Here is a 7111-nt window from a genome sequence, read left to right on the forward strand (position 1 = left end):
CTATGGAAGATCTTTCTGATAGTCGTCTAATGATCCAGGGGTTCAATTTGAACAGTCAGCGTGCCATAGGCATAATACGTCTTAACCTTGTGATGGGAGAGTTAACATCATCTACTCTCTTCCATGTCATAGATACAAAGACGTCATATAAAATGTTGCTTGGACGACCATGGTTACACGAAAATGGGGTGGTCGCATCAACCCTTCATCAATGTCTGAAATTTTATCGAGGAGGAGAGAAGAAAATAAATGGAGATGTAAAACCCTTTAGCATGACAGATTCGTATTTCGCCGATGCTAAGTTTTTTGAAGATGAAGAACCCTCGAGTGAAATGTTGCCATCTAAAATTCCTTCAACGGGGAAAAGGGGTACAAACAAAAATGGTGACATTCCATCGTCATCAAGCTCTAGGGAGTCAACCACCACTGAGATGCAACAACAAAAATACAGGAGAAGGTAAAAGAAGAAGTTGTTGCTCAACCCCTTAAAGCAATGAAGAATTCAGTAACTACTCCAGTTTTGCGATATATTCCTAAATCACGTCGTAAGGAAGGGGAATCACCTTTTGCAGGGCATCAGGTCATGAAAGTAGATCCAAAGGAAGAAAAAGGAGTAGATGAGACTACTCTCCAATGTTTAAAGCAAGAAGTGGTTGTTCCTTTGCCTAGAGCCAACCACAATCAAATTGCTAAGCCTCCGACATCGGAATCTGTTGATCAATCTAGGAGAAAATGGCTTAACAAGGGTAAATTTGACCCAAACGCTTATAAGCTCTTGGCGAACTCTGGTTATGACTTCGAAAATCCAGCGTCCATGGGAAATGTTATTGAGGTTAGCCTCATGGAATCAATGACACACAAAAGAGATTACAAGAATATGGCGTTGAGGTACGTCCGACTAAAGTTGGTTTGGGATTTGAAGCTCCAACACCCATCAAAATTTCCGCACGGCGTAGAGGGACAACCTCTTCTTCACAATATATTACTGCGGAGGAAGTCGAAGAAAATGAGGGTGAAGAAGGTGCGACCCAGCAAAAAATATCGGTCTTTGATCGAATACAGTCGCCTGTCATAAAGAACCATACATCGGTTTTTGACAGACTTGGTGGACATGAGCTAAATGAAGGTGTGAAACCAAAAACACGAACACCCTTACAAGTTCTCGATTCTCTAAGAAGAAGCATCTGTCTTTAAACGTCTTGGCGCATCGACCTCAATTGATAAACAACCAAGACGGTCGGTACTAAGTCGCATCACAAGAAGCAAAGATGAAGTCAAAGGCGAGGACGCACCTCAAAGTGTTATTCCATCTCGCATGAGGCGTACACAGGTGGTAGACATCATTGAACATACACCTTTGAAAGCCAAAGGTCGTGTCATAGTGTTAACAAATCAAAGGAGTTCGCCTAGTCAAGAAAAAGAAAAGGATGTTGAATTTGTTTCTTCAAACCATATCACAGGGCATGAGGCTCCTGAAAGTGACGAGGAGATGGAAACAGATGAGGCTCCTAAAACTCTTGAAGATGGGGGGCAAGCCACCGTTGATGAGTTAAAAGAGTTAAACCTTGGAACTCAAGAAGAGCCACGCCCTGTCTACGTCAGCGCTTCTCTTACCCAACAGGAGAACAAAAATATTCATGTTACTCTCTGACTATAAAGACGTATTTGCATGGAGCTATAAGGAGATGCCAGGACTCGACCCGAAAGTCGCTGTCCATCGTTTAGCCATCAAAAAGGGTGTCAGTCCAAAGAAGCAATCTCAAAGACGTTTCAGGCCAGAACTAATTCCTGAAATTGAGGCAGAAGTAAACAAGCTCATTGATGCAGGATTTATTCGTGAAGTCAAGTACCCTACTTGGATAGCAAACATTGTGCCAGTACGAAAGAAAAATGGACAGTTACGAGTTTGTGTGGACTTCCGCGATTTAATGAGGCTGTCCAAAGGATGATTTCCCACTCCCCGTAACGGAAATCATGATTGATGCTACCACTGGTCATGAGGCTTTGTCATTTATGGATTGTACGCTGGATACAATCAAATCCACATGGCTCCTGAAGATCAAGAAGCAACTGCATTTCGTACCCCTAAAGGGATATTCTGTTACAAAGTTATGCCTTTCGGCTTGAAAAATGCCGGAGCTACGTATCAGCGTGCAATGCAGAAAATTTTCGAAGATATGATGCATCAAATTGTGGAATGCTACGTAGACGACTTGGTGGTAAAGTCTAAGAAGAAGGAGAATCATTTACATGACCTTCGTCAAGTCTTCGAAAGATTGCGAAAATGGAAATTAAAGATGAACCCTCTCAAGTGCGCTTTCGGCGTCACCTCAGGAAAGTTTCTAGGCTTCATTGTCAGGCACAGGGGCATTGAAATTGATCAAGCAAAGATTAAGGCCATCCAAGAGATGCCTGAACCTAAGAACCTCAAGGAGTTGCGTGGCCTCCAAGGGCGTCTCGCTTACATTCGAAGGTTTATTTCCAATTTGGCAGGCAGATGTCATCCTTTTAGTCATCTCATGAAAAAGGATGCCCCATTCAAATGGGATGACTCATGTAAAAAGGCCTTCGAAAGTATCAAGAAGTATTTGTCTTCTCCCCCCGTCTTGGGGGCACCAATAAAAGGGAAACCACTCATCCTTTATATCGCAGCGCAGGAGCGATCCCTGGGGGCAATGTGTGCTCAAGAGCAAGAAGATCGTAAGGAGACAGCTCTTTATTATTTAAGCCGAACTTTGGTGGGTGCTGAATTGAATTACTCCCCCATTGAAAAAATTTGCCTTGCTTTGATTTTTGCAATCCAAAAATTAAGACATTACATGCAAGCACATACAGTTCATGTCATCTCAAGGTCTGACCCAATAAAATACATTCTCTCAAGGCCCGTGTTGTCTGGCAGACTTGCAAAGTGGGCTATGCTTCTGAAACAATATGACATTGTGTATGTTCCGCAAAAGGCTGTCAAGGGGCAAGCGATAGCAGATTTTTTCGCGGACCACCCAGTCCCTGCAGAATGGGAGATATCAGATGATTTGCCAGGTGAAGACGTGTTTTTCATTGAAATACTCCCACCTTGGAAAATGTACTTTGACGGTGCCGCTCGTCATGACGGTGCGGGAGCTGGAGTTGTCTTCATTTCTCCAGAAAAGTGTATACTGCCATACTCTTTTATGCTAACTCAACTGTGCTCCAATAATATGGCTGAGTACCAAGCACTCATAATAGGCCTCCAAATGGCAATCGAAATGGGACTTAGAGATTTAGACATTCACGGGGACTCCCAATTGGTCCTAAAACAACTATCAGGTGAATATGAAGTCAAAAAGAATGATTTAATCCCTTGTCAAAGGCAAGCATCACAATTGCTTGACAAACTCGATACCGTCAAGTTAGAACATGTTCCAAGGAGTGCCAACAAGATGGCTGACGCGCTAGCTGGGCTTGCAGCCACTTTGGCACTGGGGGCAGAAGAAAGAATGTATGTACCCGTTTGCAAACAATGGGTTGTTACTCCTGATGACGATGGTGTTGACGAATATGCTGAAGAAGTCGACATAATCTCTGTCTATCAAATCGACAAAGAAGATTGGCGTCAACCAATTATCGATTATTTGGAACATGAAAAATTGCCAAGTGATCCAAAACATAAGACAGAGATTCGTCGTCGAGCCTCACGATTTATATATTATAAGGGGACTCTCTATCGACGATCCTTTCATGGTCTTTGGTTAAGATGTCTTGGAGATGAAGAAGCAAAACAAACCATGGAGGAAGCTCACTCTGGAGTCTGTGGCGCTCATCAGTCTGGTCCAAAACTACATGACCGTATTAAAAGAATGGGTTACTATTGGCCAACCATGGTACAAGATAGCATGGACTATGCAAAGAAATGTGAAGCCTGCCAATTTCACGCTAACTTCATTCATCAACCTCCAGAGCCATTGCACCCCACAGTCGCATCCTGGCCATTTGAAGCATGGGGACTCGATGTAGTTGGCCCAATTACACCAAAGTCATCTGCTGGACAAGCATATATTTTGGCAGCGACTGATTATTTTTCTAAGTGGGCAGAAGCCATCCCCCTACGTGAAGTGAAAAAAGAAAATGTTGTTGACTTCATTCGTACTCACATCATCTACAGATATGGTGTACCCCAACGAATTGTCACGGACAATGGAACACCATTTTACAATAAGTTGATGAAAAACTTATGTGAGAAGTTTAAATTCACACAACATAGATCATCAATGTACAATGCACCTGCAAATGGTTTAGCTGAAGCGTTCAACAAGACACTTTGTAGTTTATTGAGCAAAGTGGTCGCCAAGTCCAAACGTGATTGGCATGAAAGAATAGGGGAAGCTTTATGGGCATACAGAACGACATATAAATCAGCAACACAATCAACCCCATACTCGTTGGTGTATGGCGTTGAGGCAGTTCTCCCCCTGGAACTTCAAATTCCATCATTGCGAATTGCCATACAGGAAGGCTTGACGTCTGATGAAAATGATAAACTCCGACTTGCTGAGTTGGAGGCGCTTGACGAAAAAAGACTCCAAGCACAACAAAAATCTGAGTGCTACCAAGCTCGCCTGTCACGCGCTTTCAATAAGAAAGTTCGACCTCGCTCCTTTCAAGTTGGAGACATGGTCCTAGCAATTAAGAGACCCATCATTATTTCTCGCAAGACGGAAGTAAATTCAGTTCTAAATGGGATGGTCCATACGTTGTCAAAGAGGTGTACACTAATGGGGCCTATAAAATTGTTGACGCTGACGGATTACGGGTGGGGCCTATCAACGGCAAGTTTCTGAAGCGCTACTACTCATGAAAAGTAAGAACATCATTAACTCCTAAGCAAGAGGATAAACTGCATATGTTGAAAGAAATAAAGGTGCATTTGAACTACGTTGGCTTGATCTTGTAAAAGCAATTTGTTGACATTTTACAAGTACGTAGGCAGCTAGGGTAACATAAAAAATTACTCGAGTGCAACCACACCACACCACAAAACGAAACAAAAAAAAAAAATTGTAATACTCCTGGCCCGCAAGAGTATAAACTGTGAACGGCGAAACAAAAACAAAAAAAATTGTAATACTCCTGGCCCGCAAGAGTATAAACTGTGAACGGCGAAACAAAAACAAAAATTGTAATACTCCTGGCCCGCAAGAGTATAAACTGTGAACGGCGATAAAAACAAAAAAATTGTAATACTCCTGGCCCGCAAGAGTATAAACTGTGAAGCGAAACAAAAAAAAAAAAATTTAACTCCCGCAAGAGTTAAACTGTACACAAAAAAAAAAAATTCTAACTCCCAAGCAAGAGTCTAAACTGCACACAAAAAAATTCTAACTCCCAAGCAAGAGTCTAAACTGCACACCAAAAATTCTAACTCCCAAGCAAGAGTCTAAACTGCACACCAAGAAAAAAAAAAAAAAAAAAATTCTAACTCCCAAGCAAGAGTCTAAACGGCACACCAAAAAAATTCTAACTCCTAAGCAAGAGTCTAAACTGCACACCAAAAAAATCTAACTCCTAAGCAAGAGTGTAAACTGCATATCCAAGCAAAAGACAAAGAAAATTTGAACTCCCAAGTAAGAGTTTAAATTGCACACACACCAAAAAAAGTTCTAACTCCTAGCCCACAAGAATGCAAACAGTGAAGGACGACATCAAAACAATAGCAATTCTTGGGTTAACGAACAATCATTTAACAAAACAAAAAATCATGGGTTAGACAACATACCTCGAGGGTGAGATTGACTGTCTTCAAGGGACTGTCTGGAGGTGTCAGTGTCGCAGTGCTAAAGACATATGAATAACACCCCTGACAGGCTCACAGTGCTAAAGACATGTGGCCCATCACGACGGAATCCCTGCCTTCGTCTTCGTCTTCGTCTTCAAACAGTGTCGCAGTGCTAAAGACATATGAATAACACCCCTGACAGGCTCACAGTGCTAAAGACATGTGGCCCATCACGACGGAATCCCTGCCTTCGTCTTCGTCTTCAAGGGACTGTCTGGAGGTGTCAGTGTCGCAGTGCTAAAGACATATGAATAACACCCCTGATAGGCTCACAGTGCTAAAGACATGTGGCCCATCACGACGGAATCCCTGCCTTCGTCTTCGTCTTCGTCTTCAAGGGACTGTCTGGAGGTGTCAGTGTCGCAGTGCTAAAGACATATGAATAACACCCCTGACAGGCTCACAGTGCTAAAGACATGTGGCCCATCACGACGGAATCCCCGCCTTCGTCTTCGTCTTCAAGTGAACCTGTCATACACACACAAAAAATATACGGGTACCAATGCACAAAAAATAAAGAATATACAGATAAAATATTCTAGACAAAAAGGATGTAACAAAATCATCACCTCACTAGTTTTGAGCTTCTGTAACACTTCAAAGATAGTCTAGAAGTTCAGTATCTCGCAAAATCTGATGTACTGCAAGTCAAATATAGTATGTCAAAAAAAAAATCCAAACTATTGAAAAAGACAAACAAAATCACAAAAGCAATTCCTAATACACTAATTTCACGAACACATATGAGGATGTTCATGATCATGATGTCATAGGAACAAAAATATCCATGAAAACAAATGAAAAAAAAAAAAAATTGAAAAAAAAAGGTAAAAAAAAAAATAAAAAAAAATAAAAAAATGAAGGCATACTGCAGCCTTACACACTCATTATCATCATCTGTAATTCATCTTCATCATCACCTGATTCATAACCATTCATCATCTTCTTATAAGTTCCGAAAACCAAATAAACAAAAGGTCAACACAAAAGATGGGAAGCAAATATCACGTACTCATGCAACAGAAGAAGTTGAAGATTTGGAGAACAATAAGAAATAAACAATCTTTAAAGTGTTTGACCTCCATTGATGAACTTGAAACAAAACAAAACCCAAAAAAAATCCCCCACCATTAAAACCCCATCGAAAAAAAAAACAAGCAGACAAGCAACGACTAAAGAAATTGATTCCATGATCTTGATGATGAATACGGAAGACAAAAAAGAAAATAAATCATCATGCTTCCTATTCAAATCAACCGAAAGTCAATAGAGAAGAGGAAAGAGAAACAATTCTATGGC

General features: G+C 41.3%; 1 pseudogene; it reads left to right on the top strand.

Moving 5' to 3' along the window:
• Nucleotides 1–1186: 1186 nt before the first annotated feature.
• Nucleotides 1187–5153, top strand: LOC125493719 (uncharacterized; annotated as a pseudogene).
• The last annotated feature ends 1958 nt before the right edge of the window (nucleotides 5154–7111 follow it).

Source organism: Beta vulgaris, chromosome 9 (assembly GCF_026745355.1).
Source record: "Beta vulgaris subsp. vulgaris cultivar EL10 chromosome 9, EL10.2, whole genome shotgun sequence".
Classification (NCBI taxonomy): domain Eukaryota; kingdom Viridiplantae; phylum Streptophyta; class Magnoliopsida; order Caryophyllales; family Amaranthaceae; genus Beta; species Beta vulgaris.